General features: G+C 35.5%; 1 long non-coding RNA gene across 3 annotated transcripts in view; it reads left to right on the top strand.

Moving 5' to 3' along the window:
* The window catches only part of LOC145678877 (uncharacterized), a 116,919-nt gene extending 104,569 nt beyond the window's left edge, over positions 1-12,350 (top strand). For all 3 annotated transcript variants that reach the window (XR_014130477.1, XR_014130478.1, XR_014130479.1), the window contains one exon: positions 7,674-12,350. This is a non-coding gene — a long non-coding RNA (uncharacterized LOC145678877). The remainder of the gene's footprint in view (positions 1-7,673) is intronic.
* Positions 12,351-15,045: the final 2,695 nt, after the last annotated feature.

Below are 15,045 nucleotides of genomic sequence, written 5' to 3' on the forward strand. Positions count from 1 at the left end.
TCTATAATACGGAAAGATTTTTTTTGTCCCGGCAAAAATATATGTTCTCTTACGGAACAAAACCCTCCCTTTTACGGACACTCTCAGATACGGACGCGGACAGTACTCCCCCCCCCCCCAAACGTTTGAATAACCTCATCAAACAGAACAGCTGAACTTGAATTTTTTTTCCGCAATAAACTGCTTTCTGGCGGAAATCCTAGAAAATTTTCAATAAGCAATAACAATCATGCAGGGTTAGTCGTCCCTTCCCTAACAAATTTAATCCTTTTCGTCTGGACCTTGCATCTATACCGACAATTTCATAGATAACAAAACAAACATTGTTTGTTTTACAATAACATTTTCAACGACCAATGTTACCTCTCTTACTTTTTTGGAAAACAAACATTTTTCTTTTACTCATGATACTGGAACAAGTCTGGGTTGGAGTTTTCCCGGCTTACTTTTTCATTTTCTCTAAAAGGATAATCTTTGTGATTGGGCCTGGGTCAATAAATATATGCACCCCCAATAGCTTGCCTTTTCATCCATTCTGTCAACGAAGATGCCGCGCCAGTATACACAAATACTCACACACATGTTTCTTCTGCAATTGTACTGAGGATTTTTAGAGGACACTTGCTAATGAGTTTTATTAGCGTTGTAGAGGTAAAAGCATGCCTTTTTCGTTAAACATTGCGCAGCAATAATAGACTATGATTTAATAGAAATGAATTTCTCCTTCATCCTTCCCAGTGATTCATACATAATGTATATACTGTATATTACTGCATACAATTACCCTTATGATAAATTAACTTTCGATAACCTCTCTATAACGGACACCTCTCAGTAACGGACAAAACTTCATGTCCCATTGGTGTCCGCTATTGAGAGGTTTCACTGTATATATATATATAAACTCTATAAGTGGAGATTGACGAGCTGTAGGCAGAAATAAATAAATATAGAAATATATATATTAAAAGAAAAATTCATTACCTAATCTATGTTATCTATATAAATAAAAATGAAAGCGACTACGTTTGTGACTTAAACCACCTGACCAATCTCGATCAAATTTTAAACATAGTTGAGGTTCAGGCCTGATATGGCTTTTATCATTTCATTTTGACGGTGCAACTTACGGGAGGGACATATATATATATATATATATATATATATATATATATATAATCGAAAATGACCGATATTAGTGTCGAATCCATAGTTTTCGGGGTCGCTGAGATGAACAGTGACACTTCCGATGCTCTTTAAATCCAAATTCAGTCGTGCAACTTGGGGGAGGGGGAGACATGTGAAAATGATCGAAAATGACCAATATTTCAATAATTTCAATAATTTTATTTCTGAATGTAGGTTCCACATAATGCCTGCATATTTGAGCTTGATATTAACGTAATATTTACATATCTTTTGAATAACCTTAATATTTTTTTAATTCATTGGAGATTTTGACTGTGAATCCAAGATATTCGTATATCTGACCAGTTATACAAGTTAGATATATGAGTATTGAATTTTAATTTTTTTTATCATATACTATACCTACATCTTCGACAGTTTCTGGAGATGGGTTAATAATATAGTTCATTTCGTACAGAAACTGAATTGCTATTCTATTATTTGTGAAGAACATGGTATTGCACAAGAGATGAGACGAGATCGAATTGAGATAATAGAGATGGAAAGACATACATTTTTGAGACGTGACATCACTTTTACGATACACTTTCGAGATATGACTGTCTCAACATTTGCTTCATCCTTAGTTGCTGCATAAAAATCCTTAATTGTCATTAACATATCTTAGTTAAAAGTTATATTTCTGGTAATGAACCAAAGTATTCACTCACCAAAGAACAAGAATTCTATTTCTTTCACTCTAATGCTGCATAGAATTAGTTGATGATCTGCACTTGGGAAAGTACTTCATTGTGTCTTATTTAGGATTTACAACAAGTGTCCTGATTTGAATGGGATTAACCAGGAATTCTACGTCTTGTCCCAAAGGATTTTTTCTCCGGGACGGTTAAAATCCCAGAAATCAATTTTCAGCCTCTTGAATAATGAATAAACATTATGTTAGTTACAAAAATAAAAAAAAAGTAAATAAAATGCAAAGTTGCAATTATCGCAATCGCATCTCTCAGAACAGACACCAATTTAAAAAAATTAGCTGAGGTGATGACCATTGATCTTTTCAGCAGCAGTGGTTGTAAGCAAAAAATACAATTCGTGTTCCTATCTTTCCCGTGTATGTTCATGAAGTTTCTTCTTTTCTTTGCCCTGAAAAACGTTAAAAAAGGCGTTCTAAAAAATATTTGACTTTATTTGTTTTTAGAAGAACCAAAATTTACTTATGTTTTCTTTTCTATCCCAGTAAGTACGACCCAGTACTTTTTTTTTCAGAGGAACATACCATAACTAGCATTAATCTTTTCAGTATTAGCAAGGGCGCCGATTTCTCCGTAAATTTGTGGGGGGGGTCCATTCAGATGCAGAAGGTATGAGGTATGAGGATTTAAGAAAAATTGCATTCAAATTATGCCAAATATTGTATATTCATAAATACAATAGGGGACCTTCATGAGTTTTTTTTGGGGGGAAAGCCCTCCAGGCTCGGCGCCCTTGAGTATTAGTGATTATGATAATGAGACTTGGGAAATTTATTATTTAAAAATTAATTTATTGTATTTATCATGCAATTATGAAATGAAATGAAATCTTTCAGTGTAACTTCCCACGATTATGCTCTTTTAGGCTAAGAAAGATAATTAAGACAAGTGAATGATGATGGAAGAAATGGTGGAATGAAATGTGGGAGTACCCCTAGAAAATCCATGGACGCGAATTGTCCACCAAAAACTTAATTAGCTCATGCAGTTAAGCTATAATTATGGAAATCAAGGAGTTAAAAATATTGCACATAACAATAAAACTAATTATTTAATGTTCACAAATCTAGCTTTATAACTTTAAATTGTAATATAAAGTTTACAATTTATTTTATTTATTTATTTACTTGTTACTAATCTGTCTGGTAACAGATATGTTTCTCCATTCTTAAACACCCCATCAGACAAATGAAAATGTACAGATCTATCGTCAAATATTTATCCTGGAATGGGTCTACCCTTAGTTGGGGGACCGTAGCCTCATTATAAAGTTGCTTTTACCCATATTCATATCGTAAACTGGAAAAATATATTTTAGAAATACATAAACAACATATCCGTCCTCTAGGATGGTAGAACGACCCAGACACGCTCATTTGTTTTTTCTTATCACAATGAAGCAACTGAAAACAGACTCACACCAGCGACCTTGGTGATTGTCTACGAATGAAAACAAAAGTAAAGAAAAGAAAGAATGGATTGAATTCTTCTTGACACTGTTAAGAGGAACAAATGTTCCAACAGTGAAGAAGGGGGCAAAATGCTGAGTAGAGAAAGCGAAAGTTCTGGTAGGAGTAACATTATTGAGAAAAACAAATTTTATGAGACTACAAATAGACAATATAGTTCATACGACAGCAGGTAACGGGTGAAAGTCAGTCACCTTTCAAACTTGGTATTAAGAAAGAAGTTTTAAGTTGCACATTATGTTATGGCCTCAACTTTTCTTAATGCTTTGAGCAGAAATTAATTGAAATTGTTCCTTCTTTCCTCAAGAAAGATAATACTGTTACTTCGAAATATAACTCAGATGACAGGGCGTGTCATCTAGTGACCAAAATGGAAATTCTACTTTGTGTGTCAAAGTGCAAGATACAATCATCTGCATTTCAGAAAAGCAATTTCAACTGTAAGTTAGTTTATATACCGGATGGCAGATCAGGATCGTTAACCAGATTGTGTGTACTGAGAGAAAGCATAATACTAACGTGATAAACTTACTGATTTACTTAATGAATTAGATATAATTACATTTAGAATTGTATCCGTTGATCATATTTACCGGTACTGAGCCAAATTTTCCGCAACGACATATCAGCTTCCCATTTTCAAGTTGAAGTTTGTAAAATTGTCATATTTCTATAGTTCTTCTGAGAGCAGCAATCTTTTGATTGGCTTGATTTATTCTTCCGTATTCTGGGCTACACTTTCCTTTCCAATGTACTTTTCCTTCCCTATTAAGACATTCCCTATTTTGTGATATAAAAACTGATGTACGGTACTTACTTAATCTTTCGGACAAAACAAACAATAACAAGTGGGAGCGAAACATTTTAAAATAAAATGTGAAAAACATTGTTGTAAATATGGTCAAAGTAAAAACATGCATTATTAAAAACGGAAAACCTTCCCAAAGGTAAAAACAAGCTATTTTTCATAAACAATCCTATAAAAATATTAAAAAATAAGTAGACCCTATATAAACTCTTAAAAATTCTACCAAAATCATCACAACGCATTCACACATCCTTGTCTACAGTGGTATTCTGCAATTTAATGTTAGTGGTATACGGACTCTGCCGTCAATCGACTGTGCATAACCATGGACTACTATCAGATGTAAGTACGCATCCATAAACTCTGTTAGTAATTGTAATGAAATATGCATATGACAGACTTAACTTCATAACGAGAATATGTAACCCGAGTTGTTCAAAATTTTATTTGTTATCTCTATCATATACTCATTTATTTAAAATACTATATATTTCGTTCTTAACTCTTTGGTGACGGTTATTCATTATGTAAGCATATCTAATAAAATCTCATTTTATATTATTCTTTTAAAAATCAATTAATCTCCTTCCAAACACTGTACTACCTACTCTATAGTATTCAAACATTTTTTTTTTTACACGTTTTACTATATCTTGTGTTACTGTATTTGGTCCGTATATATCAATCGAGGCCTTTGAGCATTTTCTCTTCTGCCATTTCCTTCACAGCTTATAGGATGATTCTTCCATTTCCTCCACAGCTTATAGGATGATTCTTCCATTTCCTCCACAGCTTATAGGATGATTCTTCCATTTCCTCCACAGCTTATAAGATGATTCTTCCATTTCCTCCACAGCTTATAGGATGATTCTTCCATTTCCTCCACAGCTTATAAGATGATTCTTCCATTTCCTCCACAGCTTATAGGATGATTCTTCCATTTCCTCCACAGCTTATAGGATGATTCTGCCATTTCCTCCACAGCTTATAGGATGATTCTTCCATTTCTCATAATGTGGATCTAATCATCTTTTCTATTGTTTTCGAAATATTCTTCAATAGACTCCTACTCCTCTTTCCTCCTATCATTTCCAATACTCTTTCATTTCATACTTTATCAATCTATCTAATTTTCATCATTCTTCTATAGTTACGTTTGCCATAACTTTTTGATTCAAAATACGGACAAACCTTCAAATGACGACCTATCCAAGATATGGTGCCCATGCACAGAATAAATATTTTGAAATTTCTTAACTAAAAATCACCTTTTTAGGTTATCACACAATTACTTACTGTAATACTTAAAACACTGTTTGAAACTAATGTTGTATATTTTTTTCATTAACACAAATATAATAAATCATGAAATTAGATTATTTATATTAAATCTAACCAAAACAACTTTGGAATGAAAAAATGAGACACTTTATAAAAACATAACCTATTTTATTAATAGTAATTAAAATATAAGTTATATGATAAAAACACAATTCATCGCGGTATTAGCGATTCCCCACTCCCAAATTTTCTGGCAGCTTCAAAAACTGTGAAATACGCACATTTTCCTACTTCATGTGCTGTACGATACGGACACGAACACAGACCCAAAAATACAAATAGTCCGTACAAAATACCGACATATGGCAATCCAATCTATAGCACCACGTTTCGAAGGCTTCCAATCTTCTGTTTTTCTCTTCACCTATTTATTGTCCATGCAGTACATTTATGCAATTTCACACTTCACACATATGCTTTGATCGGCTTTTTCTTCAGTTGTATGCCAATGCTTCCGATTAGAACCTTCTCTTTTTCATCAAATGCCTTCTTTTTGGAAAACTTATGCATACTCATAACTGACTCTATGGTCTATGGAACCCGAAGGTTCAATGTTGCGTTCACAAAAGCTCTCCATTCACTTCTATCTTTATGCAATTAGATTCATTTTTCTATTTTGTATTCCTAGTTCTGCAAGACCCATCTTAATATTGTCCTAACATCTGCGCCTAGATCTTTCTAATTGTCGTTTACCGATTGGATTCCAGTTAAAGCGTTTCTATTATCTTCCATTCTGGCTAAATGGCCTGCCCACCTGAGCCTCCTACGTTTGATGATCTTAACAATGTTCAGTATAAATTACGTAGTTTCTTGTTATGAAGTTTCCGCCATTCCCCATTCCCGTTCCTCTTGGGTCCGAATATTCGTCTCAGGTTCTTGTGCTCAAATACTTTCTTCCCTCAGAGTAAGCGACCATGTTTCACAACCATACAGAACAACAGGCACGATTATCGTTTTCTATATTTTAAGCCTCAAATTCCTCGACAGAGTTCGTGACGACAAGAAATTTTGAACTGAATAATAACACGAATTCCCTGCTTATAGTCGGCATTTAATTTCTTCGTGAGTATGGTTTTCGTCTGTAAATACTGATCCTAGATATTTGAAAGTATCCACTTTATCAAAAGTGTTATTCGATATATTAACGCATCCATAATTTGCCGTATGCGAACTTCCATGTATTTACTTTTCTCTGTACGTATTTAGTTAACATGACTCATAATATTAAAAAACTATAAATTAAAAAACTGATTATAAATGCAATGAGAGGTTCATTATTATAGTCAAATTATTACACAATATGGTCCAGTAATAAGTATGGTTTGAATGTTGTTATATCGCACCCTTCATGGAGCTTTTGTTGTGTGGAAAGGTTAATATCACTTATAGATAATGTTAACAGAAAAATCTAGTCTTGAATTTTCTACATAAATTTAGAACACGAGACATGAAAATTTTCAGACGAGACGAGATCTTATTTTCGTAGCATTAAGTTTCTCGCAATGTCCATTTTGGTGGAAGTGGCAGGTTTACCAAGATTTATAGTTAGGAAGAATGTCAACTACTTTTGTATCCTCTTTAGGTAGACACGTTTGGAAAACACTAAAGCTGTCCAACAATCACATGCTTTTGCTTGTTTCACAAGCGACACTCAGATTTTGTTGTAAAAAAATATACATGACTCAATATTAAAAATTCCATTAAAATTCATTGCTCCATTTCCGAAAGGAATGTAAGTTTTCAAAATCTCAGAATAGCAAGATATCGCCCAGGTTTATGGAAGTTAACCCGACTACTTCCCTGGGTTTAAGTGTTTAGACTAAAATTTTCCTTCCCGCTTTCTTTGCTATCAATTTTCTTCCGATTTAGCAAATTCCTCTCAGTGTATGACGGACACTGCTTTTACCCTATGCTCAATTCTGCAATGAAGCAACGACTTCCCGGAAATTTCAGTGTTTCTTTCGATGTTTGAATCATTTAATTTTTATTTATTTATTTATTTATTTACTTATTTATTTATTTATAGTGAAAACACTTGGAGTGAGATTGCGTATAACGAGAAATATTTATTTCTTGTATTTGTAATTGCATTCTACAATATTGTCATATTTTTATTTAGTGAATTAAATAAAATTGCTTTTATTTCTTTTGCAGGTTCTTCAAATATCACACTTATATGATGTTGTGCACAGTGCTATCCAAATCTATATATACGGTATGTGAAAATGAAGTCAAGGTTGGTTGATATATCATCCGGAGGAAATATGGCTGCATCGCTTCAAACGAAATTTTGAACATTTGTTAACAATTGGCTCACGTCAAGGAGAAGTGAAGTATGCTAGTGTTATGTGCTCCACAAGTCGGAGAGATGAAACTCCGTAATGTGAACTTCTTATTAAAAATATGTGAACTGGTGGAAATTTCATTTCAGGGATTACTAAAATTTCGTTTCCCCGAAAATTACGAAACTTTCGTTTCACAAATTAAAATATAATAAATTTCGAACGAAATGAAACTCCCCGAAACGAAACTTTCGAAATGCTGGAAAATAGATTTCAATTAGCGGCGCTGATTTGTGCGTAACTTTGAAACGGATAGCGTTCATATTTATTATATCGTTATCAAACGTCTCAGCTAAGATCTAATTAAAGATATCCAGATTTTGGGTGCCATGGTAAACTTTGGGGACCATGGCTTCCTATCCCGTTCTCTTCGATAGGTGCCTGTGACCCGAAGCATATTTCTTGTATTGTACTGGCCTGCATGCGTTACAAAATTGGTAATTTTCCCTTGAGAGAATAGCTTTACTGCTAGGTAAATAATTTGCATGTTTACAGATAATTCCCAAGTGCCTAGAATCACTTGCTTTCATGATTCTTCTGTCATAAATTTCAATTGAGATACTTCAAAACTCGTCTATTAAAATTTATAGTGTATAGTCTTAATTAATAAAAACGTAATTTAATGCGAAAAATCATGAGCAGCGACAATAATATCATGAGAAGTAAACACATCTGATAAACTAAACATGCAACAAACACTCGCGCGTACAACAGAGCACTTGTCGCCCTCAAACGTAACACGCAAAAAGGAATTTTAATTTATGACTATGTCGCCGCAGCGTGTCACTTGATCAAATGCTCACTAGATGTCGTTATGATCGCTAGGTACTCACTTCTGTTATGTCGCGTGCGTTATCGTTTGTTTTATAACTGCACCATACATTAAATCATGACTCATACCTTCTCTTCATCCTATCATGTGTGTGTGTGTGTATTTTTCTTGCATGAATTCTTTATTTCCCCTTATATTTATCAACTATCTTTATTAATAATTCATTGTTTCTCTTGATAAGGATGACTAACATTATTTCAGCAAATTATACCCATTCCTTAATTTTTTAAAAGAGACTGTTTTGGTACCCAAACATTGCTGACTATAAAGAAGGATTAAGGTCCTATAGCACGGCCAACAAGAGATGGTCTCTGACGTTTCTTACCACATGCGGTGGGACATTGCAGCCAATACTTTGATAACAGTGTTACCAACCGCGATCACTCTGTCTTATACCATTAATTAAATTGCCACTACAGTTGCACCGAAAGAAAACCTTGACACGGGAGTAGTGGCAATGTCACTGCGAGCTGTCAGAGACGTTCTCTTACTGGACGCACTATAGGGGCCTAGGGTCCGCAAGAATTTTCGGTCAAAAGAAAATTCCTTAGAAAAGGTAAAGCACATGCCGACCTAAGGCTTATCACTTACTACCAACTTTACAGAATGCCATTGCAATGCGAAGGTCTCCTGATATGATGCAAGACAAAGTAAACTTGTGGTGGACAGCATTGCCTGCGTGAGTTTTGACGGCGATCTTCAGGTTCTTCCCATATCCTCATTTTAACAATCGTTTCGTTATAAATCACTTTCATTTAATGATTCGCCTTCTTTAGCCTAAAAGAGCATAAGAGTTGAACGCAAAATTTCAACGGGAAGTTGGACCCATATCTCCTTCGCCAAAGCTCAAACAGAAGGGAGCCCATTAATTTATCTTAATACGCAATCTCTAATGAGCAACACTAAGAATATTACACAATGTCCAAAGGCGCCCAAGTTGTGGTTTCCAAAGGGGGGGGGGGGGCAAGTATAAGCGACGTTTCAAATAGAGTTTCAAATTTTGCTGTAACTAATGTAAAAATTCTATTGGGTTTTCTATATTCACAAGTACAATTTCCTCTTGGAGGGGGCGAGCGCCCCACCTTGCCCCCCTGATGTGCGCCCCTGGCAATGTCTTAGGTTTTCTTTGTACTTTATGGTCTTGAAAACCTTATTGTTCAGGGAATAGCAAAAGCAGATAAATGCTTGAACTTAAAAGATGTCGTGTTCAAGTGGGTACCAAGCACCATACAGTTTATTAAATATAAGAAAACAGTACACTCCTAATCGAGTCTGAAAACTATGTTGTCATGTGATAGCACACATGTTGCAGGTAGGAACGCCCGCAGGATATTTTCCGGAAGGGATGGAAAGTAAGAACGACACCTGGGTTCAATTCCCGACGGGAGCTCATGTGGTTCGAATTCCACGTTAATCAGTAGGTGCTGTCTCTTATAGCTTCGCTGCTGAAAGCGACATTAAACTCAACTTCAACTCAACTCAACATTTCTTGTTACACTACAATTATTTACTCACATCATGGGCGCCCGAAGGGGGAAGGAAGAGAGTCCAAGCCCTTCTGGCTCACGAAAATGTATACGTAATATAGCAAACCACGTATATTAAATGCCACAAATACCAGACTTAATATAGCAACCATGGAAATGCCCCTAGAAAATTTTCTTCGGTCGCCACTGACCCACATTACATAACTTTGTAACTGGAGTAAGTATAATGAATACTATATTGAGAGTGAACAAATCTAATATGTTTAGATATGCATTTCGAAAAACTGAATCTCTTCGAAAACCCAAGGCTGGTCATTGTCCCCTTTCTCCCTTCACAGAACGGCCAAGATTTTAGGAATACTCAGGAATTCACGTTTGACTCTCAACAAATTCCCTTCTGGCATGTTTCTCCAAAGGAAATACCAGTCTTAAACTTTCTCAATGGTTCAACCCCAGTGACGACGCCAAAAGGGACAAGGGGCAGGTGTATCGTGGTGGAAATGTCTTCCCCCCACTGCTCCCCAGACACGTTGTATTGTAATGTATGTTAAATATATAAAGAAAATTCTTTCCGGTATACAACAATTAACTGCCCCCCCCCCCTTAAGAAAAATTTCTCTGATCCTCAAGAAATTAAGTCTGGCGTCGTCACTCTTCGACACGCAATATCCCTACCTCTCGATGCATCTTCATTAAATATTGTGTTTTAACTATTGACTTTTTACACTTTTTTCGGGTTTACTCGAGCGCACGGTTCTATCAAATAGAAAATTTATAGGTAAAATACGATGTGACACGTTTTTATTTATTTATTTTTGCGAAGGGATGAGAGTGTGAATAATATAAGTAATTACTATCAGTACACAGCATATTGAAATGAATTTTGAGTGATAATGAAAGTATTGTATATAAAAGTGTGCTCTTTCAATATCCTCGTTTATGCTTATACTCCCCGTCGCTGACGCGCCTGCTTCCTACGGACGCACGCCCTCGCTAACGCTTGAGCCCCCGTGCTGCACTCCTGCTCTGACTCGGTTAGATAGCATTCGTGCTTTTTAATCTAATCTAACCTGAAAATGTAAGAAATGTGTCAAAATTTGGTAGAACCGTCTGCTCGAGTAAGGCCTTTTGTCTTTCAATAAATTCAAATATTTTCTTTTTTACTCAATCCCGCAGAAAAAAAAAATAGCTATTACTCTTTACGTTTTAACCATTTTTGTAATGGAACCTCGGATTACTTTACTCTGAATCATGCGGGTCGACTACTTTGGTGCTCCGGGACCCCGGCACCCACATACTCTGTCCTAATGGGAAATACATGTATATCGATGACAAACTTATTCTACTAAATACAGTAGACTCTCATTACTCCGGGAGACGAGAAGAAAAGTTGTACCAGGATAGTATGAGATCGTCAAAATACAGGAAGATTGTGTACGAGTACAATTAGTATTTGTATTATAAAAAAATAAATAAAGGAAGAAAATAAGGGCCTCAAACTCTGCCATACCCACCATATTCACCAGATCTAGTCCTAAGTGACTTCTGGTTGTTCCCAAACTTAAGAATTCTCTTTAGGGCCGCCATTTTGCCAGTTGATTATCCGTGGGAAATGCTATTTTCTAGTATCTGAAACATATTCTCAAAGATAACTATGCTGCATGATAGTGATGGAATGAACAGTGATGGCAACTCTGTATCAATAAAGAAAGAGGGTTTGTTGAGTTCCTTGTATTTCCTTGTTCAAGGATATAGTTTTGATACGCACCTCATACACGTAGTTTTGGTATGCACCTCATTACTCAATATTACTTAATAGTTGGACTATACACAGTAATATACTCATGTAAAAGGTGAATCTCAGTTGATACCGGTGAAGAATCTTGTTCTCCCCCCTCCTTGAACCAAAACCTGAAATGACGCTCTTGAATTTTAGCAAGACTTAATGATAAAGATAAGAGTTAATAAAATGATGTTTTGTGCTGCTATCTAGCGGACAAATGCGTGTATGGTATTAAGCTGTTTTTAAGTGGAAACTACAGTCTCAACCATTATTATCAATTTGGCAACGTTGAAAGGTCGGAAAAAAGTGTTTCCTAGAGTGTATGCAAATTGTAAGAATATATAAAAGAATAAATGACTACAAGAAAACAATGTCTTTTAATTATACAATATGATTTATATTAAAGGTGACTTATTATACTACGCGCAGGTTGTATACATTACAAATGGATCACGGATTTTTAAAAAAATTAATTAATAACTTGGTAAATCCAATCATGACGGTTAAGCTATACATATGCATCTTAATGAGATTTAGTTCTGCAAGATTAGAAACTCAGAAAAACTAAATTACATGTTATTCACAACATGATTAAAAAAGAGTCTTACATCGGGAATCGAACATACAGCTCGAATAATGGACATCATAAACCCGTTAATATTAGAGCTTGAATAATAGGCATCATAAACCCGTTGATATTAGAATTCGAATAATGGAAATCATTAACCGATTGATATTACAGCTCGAATAATGGATATGATTAACCTGTTAATTTTAGAACTCGAATAATAGATATCATTAACCTGTTAATATTAGGGCTTGAATAATAAAGGGTAGGGTAGGAAACGCCCAGTGGTAGGACGTTCACCTCTGGTGTGGGGGTCCCTGATTTGATCTCAGCTCGTGCTAAGTGAACTTCGTGGTCTACAAACACCGTGTTCGTGGATTTTCTTCGGATTCTCCCAATTTACTCATTTCACCATTTCATTCATTTCCCAACATCTCCATCTCCTTTAACCTATCGGCATAACCGTGGACTCAAAAAGATTTCATTCTATTTCATTTTTCATTTTACCATTAACCCATTAATATTAGAGCTCGAATAATGGACATTATTAAAACAGTATAAAATATAGTAATTATACTGTGAAACCGAATTATTTTCAATCTAGGTAACTAGGTCCGAAAATCGAGATCCAAACCCGAATAAACATTCAAAAACCGTTATCTAAGTGATGCAGGTGATCCTTGACATCATCGGATCATATATGTGGCTTTTTTTGCGGGAATAAATCTTCTCAGTTGATTCACCTTAAGTTAGGTAAGTTACTTCACTTATCTAACCTTCCGTTAGGTTTCGTAGGTTAAATTTACATTAAGGTAGCTAAACTTCTGAACTACAACATATGTTAATTCTGGTTGATACGGAGAGATTTGGAGTTTAGTGTCACGTTCAGCAGTGAGACTATATGAGTCGTTATGAAACTGACATCGGTTTTGAGATTTTTATGAAACTGATATAGAATTTTATAAAGAAATCTGTTATTTATAAACATGATATTAGTATACAGTAAATCTGTAGCGATATAGATTTCCTTAACAAATTCTACCTGTAAAACTATTCATTGTACTACGCCTATAATGCAAATTTTCACCACTTTCCCTTGATATTTGTCAAAAAGTACGTAGCAATAGTTACAAGCAACTTCGATTTAAAGTACGGTGAAAAATAATTTGCACTCTGTATGCAAAGAGAAATGGTTTGTCTTAAGCTTAACCCTGTATTACTATAATTTCTGAGTAAAATCGTAGCCAGTTTGCATACTATAGCAGCCCTAGGGTTGCCAGGACTTTCAGAGAGAGAAAGAGAGAAGTATTTTTAGGGTTTATAGGGGGAAAGGAAGATTTGTCATATTTAAAATTTGCATATAACAAACACGTTAATGGTATCAATATTAAAATAGAAGAATTTTAATTGTAATTTTGAGAAGTTTGATTAAAAATAACTGCAACATTTAAAACACCTGTAGCTTCTTTTTTCATAAACTATAGCATTGATGCTGAAAGGAAGGCTATGCTAAAGTTCAAAAACCAAGAATATTACACAAATGTTTGTTGCGATATCATCGAGACGGTGTCGACAGGCGATGGCTAAGATGCTAAAAACCCAATTAGTCTTAAACGTAAGATTGGGGAGCCGGTTAGATAGAAGATAGAAGCCGTTCTCTCTGAATACTGAGTTACACCACTGGATTGTGTTGTTAGCAATGAGTGCGGAATCAATTTTTAAAAAAGCCCTAAGTTATGCAAACATTTTTAAGGTGTCCAGGATTATCATTTCTTTTATAAAGGTAACCAAGAAAGATCTGTCACTTTTTGTGGAGGTCTGTGTTTAATTGATCCTCACACCGTGAGTTGAATGCGATTGGAGATAAGGCGAAGGTCAAAATGAAAATCTTTGTTTTTACGTCCCACGGTTATGCCGGTTAGGCTAAAGGAGACGGTGATGATGAATAATGAATGAAATGGTGGAATGAAGAAAGTGGGAGGAAACGGGAGAACCCCGAGAAAACCCAAGTACACGGTATTTGTCCACCACAAAGTTCACTTGGTGGGGGCTGGGAAAGGCGAAGGTCAGTTGTTAGTGTTGATATATTCAACATACTACCTGGTTGTGGCAGTTCAATTACACCGTGAATGTGCGTAAGGACAGAGTGAACATGGGACATCCACGGAGCGTCATAAGGGCATGTATGCTGTACGAGTTCAAACAGGGATCAAACGCAGCTCCAGTGGGGCGGAAGATATTACAGGTCTTTGGTGAGGGTGTCGTGACTATGTGGACAGTGTAGCGGTGGTTTAACAAGTTTAAGGACAGTGACTACCTAGGTAAACACTTCAAGATGCACCACGTGCCGGAAGACCAACACATGTAAAAAATGAAGATCTTTAGGCAGCAATTGAGATGAACAGTGGCCAGATATGTGAGGAACTGGGACTACAATTCAGTATGAGGAGAGAAACTATTCGGCAGCACCTCCATCAACTTGGGAAGCACCACAAATTGGGTCGATGTGTCCCA

Source organism: Thermobia domestica, chromosome 2, assembly GCF_964235325.1.
Source record: "Thermobia domestica chromosome 2, izTheDome1.hap1.1, whole genome shotgun sequence".
In the NCBI taxonomy this organism is placed as follows: Eukaryota; Metazoa; Arthropoda; class Insecta; order Zygentoma; family Lepismatidae; genus Thermobia; species Thermobia domestica.